The sequence below is a fragment of the Manis javanica genome, chromosome 14 (assembly GCF_040802235.1).
Source record: "Manis javanica isolate MJ-LG chromosome 14, MJ_LKY, whole genome shotgun sequence".
NCBI lineage: Eukaryota > Metazoa > Chordata > Mammalia > Pholidota > Manidae > Manis > Manis javanica.
In genome coordinates this window covers 91,524,817-91,545,693 of record NC_133169.1, presented here as the reverse complement: position 1 = coordinate 91,545,693, position 20,877 = coordinate 91,524,817, and the positions used below count along the sequence as shown (strand labels likewise).

The 20,877-nt window shown below is 47.6% G+C and overlaps 1 protein-coding gene and 1 long non-coding RNA gene across 6 annotated transcripts in view; one reads left to right on the top strand and one right to left on the bottom strand.

Moving 5' to 3' along the window:
• Positions 1 to 20,877, bottom strand: part of SH3RF2 (SH3 domain containing ring finger 2) — a 101,684-nt gene that overhangs the window by 21,372 nt on the left and 59,435 nt on the right. The gene's annotated exons all lie outside the window — the stretch shown is intronic.
• LOC140846233 (uncharacterized) lies at positions 162 to 5,892 on the top strand. 2 transcript variants are annotated; one of them, XR_012125204.1, is made up of 3 exons: positions 181 to 1,286; positions 1,613 to 2,276; positions 4,035 to 5,892. It is a non-coding gene; the product is annotated as an uncharacterized lncRNA (long non-coding RNA). The 2 variants fall into 2 exon arrangements; XR_012125203.1 differs by lacking the exon at positions 4,035 to 5,892 and having other exon boundaries at positions 162 to 1,286; positions 1,613 to 2,231.

The window sequence follows — 20,877 nt, the reverse complement described above, 5'->3', positions numbered from 1 at the left end:
TTGAAGGAAATGACTTCTTTACCAGTAAAAGGAGAATCCACAGCTGTGTCACCTCTGGGCATTTTGAGGTCCTGAGGTGCTGGATGAGGAGGAAGGGAGCACGCAGTCCTGCACGGAGTTGCTGCCGTCTGCAGGGGCCCCTGCGCCTTTACCACCGGCTGCTGGGGCCTGGAGCGGAGCTCTAGCTTCGTACTCAGGACTGCGGCTCTGGCGTTTCCCACAATTTGTGGTCTTGAGCAAGTGACTGAATTCTGTGCATCCTCCACTTCCTCACATGTACGATGGGCGTGGCAATGGCATTTCTGTCATCGAGTTGTCAGGAGGATTAACTAAAATAACCCAGCAATATTACTGAGTGCATTGTCAGCGCTCCGGAGATATTACTGATCTTGTTCGGCAAGGAGGCTGGCGGCTGCACGGGCCAGGGCTGAGGAATGCGCCACCTTTGTGCACGTCCTTTAGTGCAGCTGCCCTGCAAGGTCTGCACTAAGGGCAAGACCCAAAGATGTGTGTGCGTGGGTGTGGGAGGATGGGAACAAGCAGCCCTACCCCTCTCTTCTGGAGACAAACACCTACTTAAGTTTCGTGCCCCCTCCCCGCCCCTGCGGTGGTGCTGGACTACCTCCCCAGGGCTCATGCCTTTCCACAACTCAGTGGGCACAGGGCTCATGCCTTTCCACAACTCAGTGGGCACAGGGCGACTGCCTCCCTCCACCCAGTGTGGACCACTCTGGAGCCGAGGCCCGCACCTCGGTGTTCCCAGGAGCTAACGAGGGCCTGGAGCCCACATAGTGGGCACTCAGGGCTGAGAGCAGGGCTGCATGCCATACCAGGGACCGGAAATCAGGCATTCTGTGGCAGTTTCCGTGCCCACCTTGAGGAGAGTCTGAAGTTGGCTATCGGACTGTACAAAGTCAAAAACTCAGTCCCCTCTATGAACTAATGGCGAGCCAAGAGCCACACCCAGCAGCTGCGATGTGTGGGCTTGACTTGGTCCTGGGCGCTGGGCTACTGCTGTGACCGAGACACGCAGGGCCCTTTCCTCACGTGCACCTCACCATGTGTGCCAGGGAAGGCGGGGACATCCACGATTACATAAGCACGGAGTGTGCTGGGGCGGAGGAAGTTCAAGGTGCTGCCAGGAAAGGCCAGCCCCGATCTCCAAGAGATGCTTCACTCTCACACCCTAGGATTGCGGCGCTGTCTGATCGCACACAAGCCTCGCTGTCGTCATCCCCAGTTTTTACAGATGAGGACCCTGAGGAAGATCACCTGGTTTTCTGGAGGTGCTCAGCAACTGGGTGGTCCCTTTGATGCCGCCAGCAAGGCCCCGAGGCCCGGAGCCCTTTCTGCAGAGCCCCATAGTTAGCACGTGCCATTTCCAGATCTCAGGGTGGCTAAAGGGGGCATGAATGTATATACGAGGCAGGTGTCGGCACCTCAGAAAAACCTCTCCAGCCAAATTCAGTGTTGTGTTTTTATGCACACGGATGTGTTATGTGCCCAATGACCACCATCCTTGTGCAGCGTCCCTTGTAAATATGCAAGACGTCTGACAGCAGTTGGAATATTAAGCTGTTTTTGTTTGTTTTTCTTCCTCCTTCCCTGGCAGGACTGAGTCTTCGCAGAGCCAGAGCTCCTTCCGCCCAGCGGCTGTACTTCCTTCTCCCGACTAAGCCTGCCTCAGAGCCGCCCAGCCTGCAGACCCTCCGGTTCTGGAGGAACCAGGAGCAGCCGCCCTGCTCTTGATTTACCCTAGAGTAAAAACGTCGTCTGAGAAAGGGAACTCATAAAAAACACCTGAAGTACACAGACAGGTCGGCTGCAGGGGAGGGGCGAATGGTGCCATATCCTGCTGTGGAGATGATGCCACTACGTCTCCCAGGTGGTCACTGCGGCTCAGCCTGCCCCCTGGGCTCGGCCCCTGCCCCCTCTCCTGCCCCGCTTCCTCCAGACGCCTCCCTCCTTCCCCTCCCTCCGCGTGGGGGCCTTTCCCAGCTCTCTGAGCAGGCCACACCGACTGTTTTGGTCTCCCTGACCTGGTACACAGCCATCCCTCTCCCATCTCTGCTCTGTTATTTTCCTTTGTCATTAAAATTTTAAACTCTAAGTATATTATGCATCCAAGTAGGCACATATAATTTTATGTGTCACTTAAAGAAGAATAAAACTACCACCTGCCTGTATACACGCCACCCAACTTAAGAAATAGAATAAAAATGGAAACCGAATGCTGCATATGTGTCTGGAATGGGACCGCCTCCCTGCCCCCAGAGGTAACTACGAAGCTGAAATTTTTATTAGTCATTCTCGTGCTTTTCTATGTAATCTTCACCACTTTGGCACACACCCCTAAGCAGTACGTGCTGTGGGTTCGCCTCTTTTTGAACACAGTAGGGATGGGTTCACATTGTGTATATTCTTCAGTGAATCTGATCTCTTACTTAACACCAACTTTTTGTGGTTGATTTTCACTGCTATCTCATATTTCATTTCCTGCATATACCAGCATTTACCCATTCCATCATTTATGTGCCACTTGGGGGGCTCTCGGTTTGGGCTGTTAGGAACAACATTGCTATGAACATTCTTGGGTATGTCCCCTGTGCGCCAGGACAGGGGTTCCTCAGGATATTGCCCTGCAAGTCCAGTCAGTGGGCCCTAGCGGGTGAGCCTGCTCAGGTAATGCACTGTTGCCCGGTGTGGCAGTAACAATTTACACTTCTGCCAGCAGCAAGAGGGGGTTTCTGTCACCCCACAATCTCACCAGCACACGGCAATGCCCGGCTTTTTAATACCTGTCTAAGGTGGGTGTGAAGTGGTATCTCACTGGGGTTTTAAACTGATTTCTTTGAGGACTAGTGAGCTTGAGTTTCTGTTCATTGTTTATAGGCCATTCTTGCTTCTCCATGACTATTCATGTCCTTTGTCTATTTTCTCCCCTCCACTGGGCTATTTATTTTCTTATTAAGTTACAGAGGTCTAAATTTTGAATATGATTTCTTTGTAGCTTGTATTTCTACTCTGTAGTGTCTTCTGATGAACTGAAGGTCTTGTTTTTACTATAGTCAAATTTACAATATGTTCTCTTATGGTTTTACACTTTTCTTCTTTTTAAATCCCAAGGTCATAAAGATAGGCTTCTACATTGTCCTCTAAAAGCTTCATAGTTCTGCCTTTCACATTAGTCTTGAATCCGTCTGCAATTGATTCTTGACAGGGGAGGACTCCAATTTCCTTTTCTCCCACAGGGACGCCCAGTTAGCCTAGCACCTCAGTCCACCTCCCCGTCTGGTCTGCAGAACCTGCTCTGTCATAAACCAAGTCTCCAGGCTCCGTGTATTCCTGGTTCTCCACTATGCTATGTTCCATTGCTTTAATAGAATCCCTATGCTAAATCCATGCCATCTTAACTATTACGGGTTTCAAATAAAGTCTGATGTCAGCGAGGGTTGGTCCCACCCTTTACCCCAAGCAACTTCCACCTTCTTCTTTAGACGTATATTGGCCATTGGCTTTTTGTTCTTCCATTTGAATATTAGAATCACTTTTTGAGTCCCAAACAAACAACCCATTGGGATTTGAATTTACAGATAAATTTGGGGAGAATCAACATCGTTAAGATATTAAATCTTCCTACACTAGAGCACGGCATTTTTGTTTGTTTATTTTGGGTCTTCTTTCATATTAGTCTTTCAGTGAAGTTTTATAAATCCCTGCCACAAAGGGCTTGGATGTCTTTTGTTGGATTTTTTCCTAGGGATAGAAAAACCCAGTTGCTGTTGTAAACGGTATCTTTAAAAATAATTATTTTATGACTATTTGCTTTCTTTTTAGAGTGCAGATATGTGATTAACATTCTTGTATTCATTTGTATCCAGTAACCTTGCTAAGCTCATATTTATTCATAATGCATTTTTCTAGATTCTTTTGAGTTCTCTAGATAGGCAACAATATCATCTGCAAATAATGACAGCTGTTTTCTTCCTTTCAAATGTGTGACCTTTTGTTCTTTCTCCTGCTTTCCTTTCCAGGTCAGGCGCTGGAGGAGGGACAGCGCTGAGCACAAACGCGACAGGCATTTGGTTCTTTTTCCTTAAAGGTAATGCCTTCAACATTTCACCATCAGCTATGACGTTTGCTGTAGATTTTGCTTCAATTCCATTTATCATGTTGAAGAAGTTCCCTTTTATTCCTAGTTTGCCAAGATTTTAAAAACATAATGAACACAAATAGGACTTTGTCAAATATTTTTTCCTATATCTACTGAAAAGTTCATATATATATAATATATATATATTTGATGTATATATATCATATATAATATATATATATGTAGGTGATAAGTTACACCAGTTAATTTTGTAAGGTTAAAACAACCCTTTAATTTTGGTAGAAACCCAGATTATTCATGATGCATTCTATTTTCATACATTCCTGGGTTTGGATGGCTCCCATACACCAGGGTTTCTGTCTCTATAAGTTTATGAGTGAGGAAGAATTCAAATTTTCTTTTCTTATGTTCTTATGTTCTCTGATTTTGATATTAAAAATATCTTATTCTCATAAAATGAATTGGGAAATGTTTTCTTTCATTCTTTGCAAGAGTTTGTAAAAAGTGAAGTTAACTTCTCCTTGAAAGTGTGAAAGAACTCACCTGTAAACCTGTCTGGGTCTGGAATTTTCTTTGTGGGAAGATTTTGCATTTTTTTTAATGGTATAATAATATTCTAAAGGGTTGTCAAGAAAAAGACAAGAAATAACAAGTGTTGGAGAGGATGAAGAGAAAAGAGAGCCCATCTAGCCACTATGAAAAACAGAACAGAAAATAGAATAACCATATGACCCAGTAATTCCACTTCTGGGTGTTTATCTGAAGAAAACAAAATCACTAATTTGAAAAGACATATGCACCCTATGTTTTTTGTAGTATTATTTACAATAGCCAAGATATGGAAGCAACCTAAGTGTCCATTGATAGATGGATGGATAAAGAAGATGTGGGACATATACACAATGAAATATTACTCAGCCACAAAAAGAATGAAATCCTGCTGTTTGTGACAATATGGATGGACCTATAGGTTGTTATACTAAGTGAAATAAGTCAGATAGAGACAAATACCACATAGTTTCTCTTATATGTGGAATCTAAAAAAAGAAAACAAATGAACAAATAAACAAAACAGAAATAGACTCATAAATACAGAGAACAACTGCTGGTTGCCATAGGGATGGGGGTTGGGGGATGGTGAAATAGGTGAAGAAGGTAAAGAGGTACATACTTCCAATTATAAAATAAGTAAATTATGGGGATGAAAAGTATTAAGTTTTCATTAAAAGTATTATATTTAAACACCTTATGGAAAAATAACACACAAAAGAGCCGCACGGGGGCAACAGTTTACATGAGCAATGGTCATAACATTAAAAATCAGGACTTTCCCTGTAAGTCCAAGAATGATGGTAATTGATGTAAAAACTTTACAGAATGTTGAGCTGATCTGTAGGAATACTTATTGATTGTTCCTTTTACATTGTAGATTTACCATTAAATTTTCCTACTTTGAATTTAATTTGTTAGATTTCAGCTATCAAATAATTGCATACAAGATCAAGATAAGGAATAAAAGAAAATTCAGCAAGACACATTAAATAAAAAATTTTAAACTCTAGGATCAATAGGTTTTTAAGCTGAAAGGATTCTAGAGAACCTTAAATCCAACCCCTTTATTTTATTAATGGAAAGAATAAAGTTAGAGAAGGTAAACTGGCTTTTCAACAGAACCACTAAGAACCTTGCACCTGCGAACAAACGTGTGAAACAATAAGAGGTCAGTTTTCTAATAATTGAAGACTGAGAGTTGAAGTAACAGGTCACTTGCCTATCTCTATCCTAACCCTAATATAGCCAATTTGCATTGAACTGGATTTTCAATAGGAAGTGTTTTTCTTAATTAAAAAAAAAAAGACTGGTTTCGGGGCCTTTGACCGGCTAATTGTGAAATGTGTTGGATCGGAGAGATTTCAGGACCCCTCTAATAACATTCAAACCCAACCTTGGATAACCAGAAGGACCCTGAAAAATCAGAGCTACAGATTATTAAAATGAGCTTTTGTAAATAAAAGACACTCAAAAAAATTTTTTTCTAAGTAAAATTCACATTTGATGCATCTCTCCTTTGGGACACTGCATTTGGAAGGAAATAAAGAGAGAGTAAACCTTTAAGACAATCTGTTCCCAGATGTCATGATATTTTCATCTCATTGTGCTAAAAAGGATTGAGAAATGGACTTGCCATTAAGGAGAAGGGGATCCCTAACTATGGCCTGTCCTCAGAACAATTGTAAATTCATTACTTGCATCCCCAGCCTCTAGAGCAACACGTTGGCACTCGGTAAATGTTTGTTGAGCCTTCTTTCAGAAGGCCCCTGTCTGCCCCGTCTGGGGCAAATGTGAAGAAACTGTCTCCCAATTCTCTCTTCTGTTGGTGTTAAGAATTTGTTAACACCAAGCAGTCAAGGTATATTTGGGGGGGAGTTTTGCTTTTTGTTCTTCACTTTTCCTTGATGTTCCCTAACTCGGCCTCTTCTCCCAACCTGTGGTTTCTCAGAAGATGTGGGTGTCATTTTTCCCGAAAGAAGGCTCCATGCCAGCGCCCATGGATTTTGACTAGCAGAACGCCTGTAACATTTGGAGAACAACAAGTTGGGAATGTCTGATGCCCTCCGATCAACAAGTGTTGTGAGTGTTTGGAGCAGCAGGTGAAGCAGTGTGGGGACGGGACTGGGGAGAAGCCTAGTCCCTTCCCTTGAGGAAGGCGTGGTCTCACTAACACCTACGCTGCCTTTGGAAATCACAGCCACCGCGAGAGCTAGTATTTACAGAATGCTCGCTAGAGGCCACCCATTCCTAAGATCTCTATTATCTCATATAATCTTTACAGCAAACCAAAGGGCTAAATATTATTATTATCACCATTCCCATTTTACAGATGGGAAAGTCAAGGCAAAGACATATCGTAATTTGCCTAAGGTCACAGAGCCAGCAAGGAAGCAGAGCTTCCTTCAAACCTACACAGTCTGACTCCAGAGCTCTCTACAGTGCACAAAGCAGCGTGAGCATTTTGGAGGGTGGGTCAGGCGGCCCTGGCTGAAGCGGAGAGGGTTCCCAGAGTGCAGGAGGCAGTGAGCTGGAACCCTGGGACAAGCCCTCTTTACCTCTCTGGACCTCATTTGCTGGGCTGAGCCAGGAAGAGTTTGCCCTGTTTCTGGGAGCCCTGCAAGTATGCGTGAGAAGAGACTTCCCAGCGCTTTACCTCTCGGGGTGTCATGGCACTCTTCTACGGCTTTCCTAGGGCACAGGCCGTGGGGTGAACGGCTGTGCTTTGGCTCTGCACAGAGGCTCGGCAAAACCTGAGGGGGAGCATCAGCTGCGTCTGGAGAGTCATACATGGTGCCCAGATTTTTTTGCCATTAGCCAAAACAGAGATGTCACCATACCTGGTGTCGCTTTACCCCATTATGGGCCAGAGAAAATGACTGTCCTTTATGTGACAGCCAAGCTTTTTTTTTTTTTAAGAGTTGTGGCCAGGGAACTCAGGCTCATGTTAACTATATGAATCTTGACAAAACTGAAGCCCCCTCCCGTTGGCTTTAGAACCCCAGAGAGCTGGAAGGGATCCCGAAGGTAATCTTAACGCCTTGAGCCTCCAAAAGGGGAAATGGTCTGAGTTTGTGCTGAAGGTCACATGTGGGGTTTGGGGGTCGAGTGAGGTCAGGTCAACCACTGGGACTGGGGACTGTGTCTTGGTGGCTGGTTCAACCATTTGGTTTACTTCACTTGTTTTCCAGACTACATTTTACTCACTTGCATCAAATATTTATTGAGATCTCCGTGTGCCGGCTCTTCCCTCGTGGAGCTTATATTCCCGCAAGAGGGCAGGTAAGACAACAAACACACACGCACAAGAAGCCAGGAGACCCACTCATCAAATACGTGCTCCAAGTGAAACAGAAAACCCGGAGGGACACACCTCAGGCGGTGCTTTTGGGTCCACATTTCCCTCCCTGGCTGGGATGCCCTTGGCCCAGCGCACTGCCCGTCCCTTGCACCTGGGAAGTGTGCCTTTGTGGGGCCCTCGGCTTGTGGGGTAGGTCTTGTTCGCACGGCAGGGGTGGGGCTGAGGCCGAATCAGCTGAAGGCGCAGATTTCCATATGTGGGAGGCCTCCGTCCCCGAGGCATGGCTGCCTGGCACAAGCCCAGGCTGCAGGTGTATATGTCCTGACAGAGCCCCGGACCCTAAGGCCCTAAGAATGGGCACACCCCCAGCAAGTGAGGACATGGGTGAGGCTCAACATTCCTGGGCTGGCAGGGCGGGAACAAGCAAGGCAAACCGAGGAGATGAGCAGCCTGCCGGTGACACCCTTCACCCCCTTGTAGGGCACCTGCAGAGACCGCCTTGGCCTGCACTTACTTGCCCCTCCTTCCACTTGTAACCTTCCTTCTTATTCAGTCCCTCATTTTTATAAGCATTCCCTCACTGATACACTCATTCATGCTTTCTTTCTTTCATTGAATGCCTCAATCACTTAATCGTTCATTAATTCATATTCATTCAGTCTCTTGTTTACGTTATTGAGTCATACGCACAGGTGCACATACGCTCACGAGGTGTCCTCGCCTCCACACTCGTACACAGCGAGCGCTGACTGAACATCTGTGTCCAGGTCAACGGGGCTGAACCCTGGAGGGACCGGGGGCTAAGGAGTCAAGGGGAATCCCAAACAAGTTGTGAAGGGACAGGTGTGTGCCGGGGGGCAGACATCTACTGTCATGGGGCTGAGATGGTGCCCTGGTGGGCACTGGTGCTTCTCCTGGCAGGGCTGAAAGTGGCCAGATATACACATTCTCACAAAGGCCATGGGGGCCTCGGGAGTTGCTGAGCCAGCAGGTCTTTGCATTTTAAAGGAAGAGAGAGAGGGCAATGCTCTAGCCCAGGGGTTGGCAGACTTTTAAAATAAAGGGTCAGGTAGCAAATGCCTCAGGCTTTGTGGGTCTGTCACAGCACCCAGCTCTGCTATTACAGTGACGACCACAGCACAGGGTGAGCTTCGCTGTGCGCCGACAAAGCTTTTGCTCTGGATGCTGACAATTGAATTTCATGTCATTTTTGCATGTCACAGAGTATTGCTCTTCTTCTGATTCTTCCCCCACCAAACATTAAAAACTGTACAAACCATTCTTAGCTTGGGGGCCATACAAATCCAGGCTGTAGGCCACATTGGCCTTTGGGCTATAGTTTAGCTCAAAGAAATGAATGAACACTGGATAATTTTCAGGTGCCATGCTAAGAGTTTGGGGTGACTGTCCTTCCCCTGGTGACTGCTTTCTCTGCTTATGTAGAGTCCAGGGTCGAGCAAGTGCCCGGTCACAGGCAGAGGGAATATAACTTTGAAAATAAAGGGTAGACATTCTCTGACCTCATTAATGTCCTGGCCACTTGAACCTGACGCAGAAGAGTCAGTGAAATAATGAACTCGCCCGGTGACCGTGTCTGCTGGTGTGGATGCCTTAGAGTCTGTCCCCACAGTGCTAGGACTCGGCACATGACAGGGACTCAGGAAATCTTCACCGAGTGAGTAGATGCCTGACGTATGGTGGGCACAGCACGTTTATAACAGGACCATGAAGGCAGCGAGCCCTCTCTAACCGGAGGCAGCTCAGGTCAACACAGAGGAGGCGGCCAAGGCGCAAGAGCGCAGTTACAGCTTGAGCCCAGCCCAGCCAGTGGGAACTATGTGTTCACATTTCTGGCTCTGCCTTCTGTGTCCTTGGAGTCGCCCTAGACTCAGCTGTGAGCAAGTATGCCTTACCTGGCCAAAGTGTCTGCAAACAGACCGGAGTTTGCAGTATTCTCTGCATATGTCAGCAGGTTTTTTATGCATCCAGTTGTGCAATTTTCCGCCAGGGCTTGATTGTTTGGGAGTGGGAAGGGAGGGAGAAGGACGGGTATTGTACCTCCCAAACCTTGTGCTTTGAAATACAATAAACATTTTTTTCCCCCTATGAAAAAAAATGGTCCATGTCCTTGGGCGTTTCTCTTTTCTTTTTTGAGAGCATTGTTACTCACCAAACATAAAATACCTGCAGCATTAACAAAAGATTGCGATAGGGGCCCATATTCCGCTTTTCCAAGAGAATGGTTTGTTAAGAACATGCCCCTTTCATGCCCTTTGTAGAAAAGTCTCACCTACGAAGACCTGATTTTCAGCCAATGCCCTGGGAAAGCACACAGCACAGTAGCCTATGTGCTGAGCAGACCCACATGTACTCTGGCCCAGCGTTGCCCCCTAGATACTGTCAGAGAGGATGATACATAATCACTGAGTCTTAGATTATGAGCTGGTACACGGCAACGACATGCACACATGTCCCTAGTTAACTTCCCAGGCTCATGACAGACGTTACTCATCTATCCCATTGTTCTCCCCACTGAGTTGCTGCCTCAGATCACTTCTAAATCCACCTGCCCCATCCCCACTGCCTGGGCGGGGAAAGAGCACGGGCTTGGAAGAGTCAGACCCGGGTTCTGGCCCAACCCCTGAAATGTACCTACTGACTAACTTTGAGCTAGTTACTTAGCCTCTCTGAGTCTCAGTTCCTCCATCTAAAATGGAAATACATCTATTCACAACGTTCACAGAGGCCAGGATGCATATAAAACCCCGGCACCTGCTACCCAAGCCATAAAGACAGCTCCTTTCCCTTGGAGCTGAGCAGAGTGGAAAGTGAAGCTGATCTGACAATCTGCTCCATATACAGGTCTCTTCAAGTTTCCCAGCCAGGGAGGGGCCACGAGTCTCTGTACATCTCCGGTGACAGCACTGGCAGGCCACCTATCCCAGCTTCGTGAAGTTCAAGGTTGCTCCAAAGCCCTCCTCTGCTTGGCACATGTTCAGAAAGAAGGGCTGCTGTGGCTGTGCTGAAAGGGCATGTGCCTCACACAGGCCCGCCATCACCTGCCGTTTACTGTGCATTTACTCTATGCCAGGCCCTGGGCTACCTTGTGCTGATGACCAGGGGCTCCCAGCTAGGGCTGAGTTTGACCCTGGGGGACATTGGACAATGTCTGGAGACATTTTGTTGCCACAGGTGAGTGGTGGGTGCTACTGGCATCTATTTGTTAGAAGCCAGGGACACCTGCAAACACGTGACAATGCGCAGGACAGTCCCCACGACAAAGAATCATCAACAATGCTGAGGCCAAGGAATTCTTTGCATGCGACAGCCTCCTTCAGTTCCCAGACTGGTCTACATGGAAAATGCTGTTAGCTTCTCAACTGAAAAATGAGGAACCGAGGCCTTGCAAGGTTGAGCCACGTGCCAAGGTCAGTGTGCCAGTAAGGAATCTAACCTCCCGGCCCTGACTGCAGCCCTGGACACCTCCTTCCTTTCTCTTTCTCTTGCCCTTCTCTTTCTCCCTGCTTCTCTGGTTTCTCTGGCTGACGTCCACACGAGGGACAGAGGGGTGTGTGTGCATGTGTGTGCTGCAGGCCCCAGTGGCCTCGGCCATCACTACCCCTGCGCCCGGCTCCCGGAGCTAAGGAGGCGGCGCTGAAATGTCTGAGGGGCAAGCGGGGCGGGTGCCTCTCTCACCCGGGGAAGGGCCGGGGCTCCCGAGCGGCTCACCTGCCAGGATTAATGGGGCAAAGTGATGATGTAAAGTCTAACCTCTGACTGGAGAAATGCTGAATCAGGGATGTGAGCTGAGCAGCAGGGTTTATCACCGAACATGCTTTAGTCACCAGAAACCAGAAAGGATTTTCATCACAGGACCTGGGGGAGCTGGGGTGGGGTGGGGATCCGTGTGCCGCAGGCATCGCCGGCACCAGCAGCCCTGGAGCTTCCGGGCGTGACTTCGGTGTAAAGGGATCTGGGCTGCTGAGGCCAGGCGCACGCAGGGCCTCGCTTCGCCTCCATCTGTCACCAGGCTGACGTCTGTTGTCCTCCAGGCGGGCCTCCCGGACCTCCCAGATGAGGTGGGCCTCCCTCACAAACTCCTGTCTCTCCGCCTCCTTCCCCCTTACAGCACTTTGCATACTGGCAGCCTTATAATCCAAAATTCCTAATGCTTGGTTTAGTGTCTGTCTTCCCTGCTAGCCGCATGCGTGTCTGCCTTGCCCGCTGTCTCCCTGTGCCCCGGGCACCCAGCAGTTCTGTCAGCTGCCTCGTGGATGGGCTGTGAAGGGCCTGGGTAACCGTACTGGGTGAGGATGGGCTTCAGAAACAGCTGGAAGGTGCAGACAGACAACAGTGGGCAGGCGGCCCAGTCTCCGTCTCCCTCCTGGTCTCTTCATCTGAAGTTTCTCTGCAGTCACTCTTGGCTTCCCTCCCTGGGGGTTCCTTGGTTTTGCAGCTGAAGGTCTGAGCTGAGCAAGTACTTACCCCATGGGCCCCCTAGATAAAGGCCGAAAGTCACATTCCTTCCCTACTTTCAGAATTGTCAATGCTTATCAAGGAAGCAAGGGGGATTTTGGAAGCCTTTGCACCCCAAGGCAGGCCCTGGCAGATCACCCTTCTGAAGGGTTGTGGCTGATGAATGTCATTCTCAGCAAGGCCTGTTTGCACAAGCCAGCCCTGGGGTGGTGGGGTTGGGGGATGGTTACAGCCTCCTGACTTGACCCAGCAGTAATAACAGGGAGCATTTATCAAGCCATTTACCACTGCCAAGCCCCGGCCATTATCTCATGCACATGCCCTGCCTTGTTTTATACTCAACAGCAATCTTACGAGGTCAAAAAAAAAAAGATCATCACCCGTTCCATTTTACAGATGGAAAAACTGAGGTCCAGAGAGCTTATGTAACTTGCCCAATGTCACACAGCTCAGTAAGAGGCAGAGTGAGTGCCGTCCCAGAGTCAGCTGACCCCAGAACCCATGACTTCTTGCTATACCGCCTGTGCTGAGAAACTTTGTTAAAAAGCTCTTTGTCTCAGAGAATTCTTCCTCAGTCCTGCCGGGGCCGAGAAAGCTCTATAGCCAGAAAGAAAACAGGCCCCTTGTGTCAACATGTGCTTGAGCAGAAGGTGGAGACGCGGTGGTGACCCGTGTTCAGGAGAGGCTCTTCCTGGGCTACCTGCCTTCGGGGGGCGCTGTTAACTCCTCAGGCAAGGCTGCACCCTGCAGGCCAGGCCTATCATCCCCCTGAGGAAACTGGGACCGGGAGTGGCAAAGTGCACTTAATGCTGGCGGCAGTCGGGTCAGGTTCTCAGGCCCCCCTGGGCACAGGACGGCCCATCAGGTGTGACGTCGCCTGTCCTGTGCTGCTGATGGCTGCTGCAAGCCGGGACTACCGTGTAAGGGATGAGGCATTGCATGATACAAGGGCTTTTAGTTCTGTCCTAAATTGCACTTAGTTTACTTATTTAAACTTTTTTGGAAGACCTGAGTCTTTTATGGAAGTACCTTTTCCTGCCAGTTTTCTTACATGTAAAATGAGATAAGCTCACCCCCATATCTGCTACTAATTATAAAGAAATTCATCTTATGGGATTCAGACTGGAAGGGTCATCTAGATTTTAGATGTTTGTCTCGTTGCCTGCTTAAGTCAGTGGTTCTCTTCAATCACACAGATGGTGATATATTCTGAAGGCTCCGCTTGGAGGAGAGAAGGTGATAGCAATGGCCGCATCTTACCGAGTCATGGCTAATCCTTGCAAAGACCCTGCCTGCAAGGACGTACCTTTTTGCAGATGAGGACATCAAGGCTCAATGCGGTAAAGTACTTAGTTCAGTGTCACTTAGTTATTAAATGGCAAAGCCATGGCATGGAGCTTTGCCTGATTCAAAGCCTTTTTCTTTGTACTGATCCATCTTCCTCCACAGGGGAAAATAAAAGCCAAAGCCAGAAACAGCAGGTTCCCTGGGCTCCTTCTGCCCTTTCAGTGTTTAGTTTCTGACAATCTATGTGGGAGTGGTTTCTTCTCATGAAATCCTTCGTGTTCTGATGTATGTTCTTTCCCTCTTTTGGATACAGGGATACAAAACTGTGCATAAACCGGTTTGGAAAAAATAAACTTACTGGTCCTTCCCACATCATACCTGAAGCCCTTTCTTCTCCAAGCCAGCCAAAGCTAGGCCTTTTTCTCCTGGTTTTAGCCCAGGTGTGGGAACCAGACCTCAGGAGGGCCAGAAGGGGGAACACACAGCTGCAGAGGGCAGGATGCTGAGGTCAGTTGAGGGCAGTGATAAGGAGACTGACACAGGCAGGCAGGAGGGCATGGGGCCAGCTGGCAGTAGCCAGTGGAAAAAGGGATAGTGATTCAGTGATGGCAAGCATGCCAGGCGAGAAGGTGGTGAGAACTGAGTCCTGTCTTTGAGCTAGGGGAATGCCTAGGAAAAGATGAGGGAGACAGAGAACAACGAACAGCAGGGAGAGAGAGGACAGAGTGGTAGACGCATGAATTTCGGATTCTTCAATATTTGCTGAGGGCCTATGATAGGCAGGTTTAGAGATCACTGTGCAGTAACTTGGGTAAAACTTGCAGTATAACATCTCACACATGATCAGCTTGTAGAAGCTCTTAGTCAATCTTACAGAACAGCTGCAGCTTAAAAAATATAGGAGGAATGATAGATTTGGAATGTCACCATTTTGCAACTCCAAATGAATGCTCATGAATGGCGCCTCAAACCAGTAGGTGCAATGCTGATGGGGAATCTTATAATGGATGGAGAAGGCTAAAACACCTGAATGTGGATCAATTTTAAGGCATAACAGGAAACATTCTTTCCACTTGTAAAAGAATGAATTTGGATCCCTACCTCACAATACATACAAAAATTAACTCCAAATGTATCATAGACTTAACTGTGAGAGTTAAAACTATAAAACTCTTAAATGAACACATAGGGATAAATCTTTGTGAACTTGGATTAGGCCACGATTTCTTAGATATGACACCAAAAGCACAAGCAACAAAGGAAAGAGTAAATTGGAAACCACATTTAACACCTTTTGGGCTTCTAAAGACACCACCAAGCATGTGAAAAGGTAACTTCAGAATGGGATAAAATTCTTGCAAGTCATAGCTGAGAAGGGACATGCCTTTGGCATATGTACAGAATTTTGAAACTTGATAATCAGAAGATAATAACTCAATTAAAGCCTGAGCAAAAGATATGACTAGATAGTTCTCTAAAAAGCACATGTCCAATAAACACATGAACAGATGCTTACGCATCAAGGAAATGCAAATCAAGCCCACAATGGATACCACGTCATGCCCAGCAGGATGGCTATAATAAAAAAGGTACTAAAACAAATGTGGAGAAACTCTCAAACACTGTTGGTGAGAATGCAGTTGGTAGTTCCTCAAACAGTTAAAACGTAGAGTTACTGTATGATTTAGTAATTCCACTTCTAGGTATATATACCCCTATGAAAACACATGTCGACACAAAAACTTGCACACAAATGTTTGTTGTGTACAACATGTATCTATAACAGTCAAAAAGTGAAAAACCCCAGATGCCAATGGATAAGCAAAAAGAGGCACATCTATGCAGTGGAATGTTATTCACCCACAAAGAGGAATGAAGTACTGACATACGCTACAACAGGTGAAACCGGCAACATTATGATAAGTGAAAGAAGCCGGACACCAAGGACCAAATATTGTGCGATTCTGCTTCTAAAAGATGAGGGGAAAGACACATCTACAGAGAGAGAAAGTGAATCAGTGTTGCCTAGCGCTGGAGTTGGGGGTGATGGCAAGAGGTATGGGTTTTCTTTCTGGAATAACGAAAATGTTTAAAATTATGGTGATGGATGCACAACTCTATGAATATATTAAAAGCCAATGAATTATGCACCTAATCAAAATAAGACAAAAAGCAAAAAAGTACTTAGTTCTGTCCAGGAGGTATTCTTGTCAAAGAATTTTTTACTTGTCGAAGAATTTTAAGAAATTATTATCCATTTTTCTCATGTGTGATAATGGTATTATGGTTATGTTAAACTAGGAGAAGAAAATACCTAATGAATATTTTGAAGAGATATTGAGGCACATATGGATAAAATGATGTGTCATCTGAGCTTTGCTTTAGAATAACCAGCCGGGGAGCAGGTTCATGAATGGGGATGTAACTGAAATAAGTCCGTGAGCAGGTAATTGCTGAGACTGGATGAAGTGTACATGAGGGTTCATTATACCCTTCTTTCAAGTTTTATGTGTGCTTGAAATTTTCTATTACAAAAAAGTTTAAAGAAATGTACATGATAATGACTGAAGAGAAATCTATCACTGACTGCTAAGATATTTTGACTGTTTAAAGTTTTAATACTAACAACAATAATAAAAGTGACAGCTAAGCAGTTCACATTCACTTTACATCTTTTGATTTTCCCAACAACATTGTGCAGTAGGGGTGATTCCTGTGTTTTGAAGGAAACCTAAGCTCAGAGTGGCTATTGATTCGTCCGAAGTCCCACCCCTGGCGGGGGAGAAGAGGTGTCTGAGTCTGAAGCCGGGGTGGCTTTTCCTGGACACAGCCCTGCTTCTCCAAGCGGCTCACGGCGGTTCTTCCCCCCGGGGGGGACCTGGCAGAGCGGAGGGCAGCAGAAACCCTCTGGCCCTCTCTGTGTCCTTTTCTGTCTTCAGACGTCTGCCAGGGAGCTCCTGCCCAGGCATGGACTGACGGTTTGGGAGAACAGGCTGAGGGGCTGTCTCCACTCAGGGGCTGTGGTCTCGGAACTCAAACAAGTTTCAAGCACCCATTAGGCCCCATAGAAAGCACTTCGGGGCAGACAGTGATGACATGGAACAGAACACAGAGCACTTTTGGGGGAAAAGTGTGGGGGGGAAAGCCACCCCACTTTTCCACCCACAACTCTTGCCATCACTGCAGTCAGTTCGAGAGTGCTGTGATGACTTCATTTATGAGTAGGGATTTGTTGAGTGAAAATTATAAAGATGAGAGAATTTTATATTGGGAGCTATCAACATGAGAATATAAACATAAGAATATAATATAAGGAAAAATTTACTACTGTCATTTACCTTTGAAGGAGGATTTGCCAGAATCTTAAACAAAAATTAGCAGTGAGAGTGTTTCCAAAGGAAAGAAATTAACTTAATACCAAGTAAAAACCATCTATCAGGGCTGTCCTGAGTCCCAAGAAGTTCCGTTAGGAGATGCCTGTGAAAGATGGAGACAAAGGAAGGATCCAGACTTTTAGATCAAGTTCCTAAAATTGCTTCATTCAGAATATTTCAAATATGGAATTTAGAGAAGAGTCAGCTTTATAGACCTGAGAATTCACCAGGGTGCATGACAGCTGATCTCCCCAGGAGCCTAGGGAAGGTGCTTAGACGTGTTGTCATCAAGCTTGAATGGCGTGGGGGAGGGGCACGCGTTCCTGACCCTGACCTCAGTGACCTGCCTTTTTGTCTCTGTCTCATCTCTAGTTTTCTGGGTAATCAGAAGAGGGGAAAGGGATTGGTAAGTGCTTTAAAAAGCCAGAGGCCCCTGTCTTTGTTTTTCATTCTTGAGGCAAAATGTGTTATTAGAAATCTTTATTGGGTTTTTGGAAAGTCAACAGCAACATGAATGAATAAAACGCCATCCCTGCTTTTAAGATGTTTTCACTCTTAATGAGCAGGGCGATAAGATACGTGTGTGGTATTTATAGTGCAGAGAAGAGTGTGTTAAGGCTCAGGTATAAACCATGCACTGTGAACATGTGGGGTGGGGAGACACGCATGCTGCAGGGAGGAGGGCAAGGCTTTCTGGAAGAATGGGGAGGCCCACAGGGCTGCGGAGGGTGGGGATGACCGCGACAGGCCGTGGAACGGCATTTCTTTATTTCACAAACATTCATTCACTGCCCAGAATAATGCAGGCACTATGCCGAGTACAAGGACAAAAAGCAAAAAAGGTGGCCGAGTGAATACTGTGCTTAGGAGTGTTGAGTGGTTCACTCCACATTCTGTGTGCGTGCGTGTTCATGTGTGTATGTGCACACACCTGCCTGGTCTGTGCGTGTGTGTGGTGTTTGTGGGGCCTGCGGGTGTTGGAAGGCCGACTGTAGCCAGGCTTGGAGGGTCTAGAATGCCCCAACTTGTCTAGGGGAAGAGAGCACCGTTCTTCCCTTAAATCCTGGCTCTGTTTCTAGCTTTGAGACTTTGGGCAAGTTCTCTAATCTTTCTGTCCTCAGGTTTTCCTATTTGGTAAGATGGACCTACCAACACTGCCTATGAACAGCTGTTTTGAGGACAGTCATAACGTCCGCATATCCTCTATGATCATTTCTGGCTTTTAGTAGTCCTGCCTCTGAGGACTGTGGGGAACCATTACCCCTCTGGGGAGAGAAGCAGCTGAATGGATTTGGGTTTTCAAGAGATGGTCACGGAGGCCAAGACTGGCAGCCAAGGGGCCGGTGTGATGCGTGGTGACTGATGGGCTCCGGGAGGCCAGGCAGGAGGCTGCAGCAACAGTCTAGGCCGAAGGTGGGGGCCAAACCTAAGGCAATGGCACGGGAAGGACAGAAGCAGTGATAAGCTCGGCGGCGAGATGAGTCTGCTCACTGACTGGGCACAGGGGCTGGGGAGGGGGAGAGCTCGGAATGAAGGCAGGCTTTCTGGTTGGACAGCAGTTCCGCCAACAGGGATCTGTGGCCCAGAAGGAGGGGCAGGCTGAAGGAGGGCGCAGGGCAGATTGGAGGTGCGGGGGAGGAGGCCGCATGCCCGCAGGGAGGGGGTGCTGGGGAAGGAGCGAGCAGGACCTCTCACGAAGGCCAGTGTCAGCGGAGACAAGGACACCTCCTTGTCTGTGAGTGTGCGGGGCACAGGGCGCGGGCTCCACACCCGGAACAAGTCAGTTCTACAGCCTCGGGTGTGGGCCTGCCAACTGTGACTCCCCATCAAGGGGCACCTCTGAAGGACTTCTTCCAAATCTGTGTTCCATGCGGTTGGCTTTCTTCCTCCTCTTGAGGCACCCTGCTCAGCACAGACCCAGAGATGCTCCCCAGGACTCTCCCAATCACCAGCTACATTGGTTCCAACCCTCCTACGTGGCCTCTGCCTCTGCAGCTCCCCAGGGGGCCTGCTCGGTGTCTTCAGGTCCCATCCAGACTTGTTTTCAGGTACAGTTGTTTTTAGTCCAAAGTTCATCTTTGAGGTCATTTCTTGCCATCCCAGCCAGATGTGTCAAGTGGCTTCCCACAGGTGGGAGGGCACAACGACAATAGGAGAACAAACCCCCCGACGCAGGCTCCTCTTTATCAGAAGGCAGCAATCACTGCCCTTTGGTGCTTAAGCCTGGAGAGGCAACGCGGGACGCACCCTGACCACAGGCGGGGGACGGGGCTCTTTAACCGGACGATTTCAGCGGGCTTTGCAGACACCCACTCCTCACTCCCCCAAGCCCCTCCATGCAGCTGCTGGGGCCTGGACATGCTGAGAGGGGCTCTCCCCTAAAAACAGGTTCCTGCACTTTTTACTCCACATTCACAGAAGGGGTGAACATTCAGACTCAGATACCCCTCTCCCAGGGACTGTGAGGCTGAAATCGACAAATGCCCTCCCCCCTGCTTCCATGACCCTTCACACAGGCCCTGGCCATGCACGTATTTATTCTGCGTCACTGTTTTCTGCACTGCATTGCACCCCATCTTCATGGTTTTTGCCTCATCTACACACCACTTGCATCTTTCTTGACGTACTGTTTTTCTAAAGAAAAACTATGTTTAGAATATAAATAATTAATATTTTTATATACGCTGTGGACATGAAACTGGCATCACTTGACAGATATGGAAAATAGCCATCAGACAACATAATGAAAACATAAAGGTGCTGTTCAGTTCGGAGACGGGCAATAGCCGACCCAGAGCTCTGAGCCTGGTGCTTTGCTTTCTCCTCCGTGCAGGAGATTAGCAGGTGCTGGAGAGGTGGTAAAGGCAGACTGGCACCAGACTGAGACCTTCTTGATATCACCAGGGGCTTTGGGAGAAACTGGAAAGGGAATAACTTTCTGGGTCCACAGCTCTGCGTTAGTAAATTCTAAGTCTTTACACTGTTTACGTCACTATGAGTGTCAGCGGGTCCCCATCCCATGTTAGGAGCCTGAACTTCCCTATAGTCGGTCATTTATTTTTCGTGTCCCTTCTAGACCATAAGCTCCTCGAGGGCAAAACCTTCCTCTTGATACCTTCCATACTTGTCAGTTCATAAAGGACCAAAGCGATCATACATTAAAACCCAGGGCAAATTCTTCTGAGAGGTGGGTGGGGCGAAGAATGTTGGAAGGCTTTGGAGTCTAGAGGGAGTTGACCGAGGAGCCCAGGAAAGGGGGGCTGCAGACATCTAGGAGGCCAGAGCACCATGACGGTGGTGTCCCCGCTGGTGGCAGAGTGACAAGAGCGTATGTCCGAGAATCAGGCAGTTCAAGGGTCAATCCAGACTCTCCCTATTTACTGATTATATGAACTTTGGCCAAGTCATTTCTCTTTTGGGCCCCTTGATGATTTTGCTGGAAAGTGGTGGTAACACACCCCCCACGAAGGCTCTAACCGTCGTTTGGGATGGAGGATGGGGCTCAAAGGAGACTGGCAACAAGAAGTGGCCACTGCCAGAGGATATCATCCTGTCAACCAACCAGTCAGTCACATCAATTTCAATAACGGCTTGAGATTATTTTTGCTGCTCTTATTGTTTCGGTAGTAGTATCAGTACTCAGTATGGCTGCTAGCACACTGTACGCACTCAACAAGTGTTTACTGGTTGAAAGGTCATTCTGCGGTCAACTGTGCCTCCTCCAGCCTTCCCTGAGGATGTGGCACCACCATCTGCCCAGATGTTTAAGTCAAAAG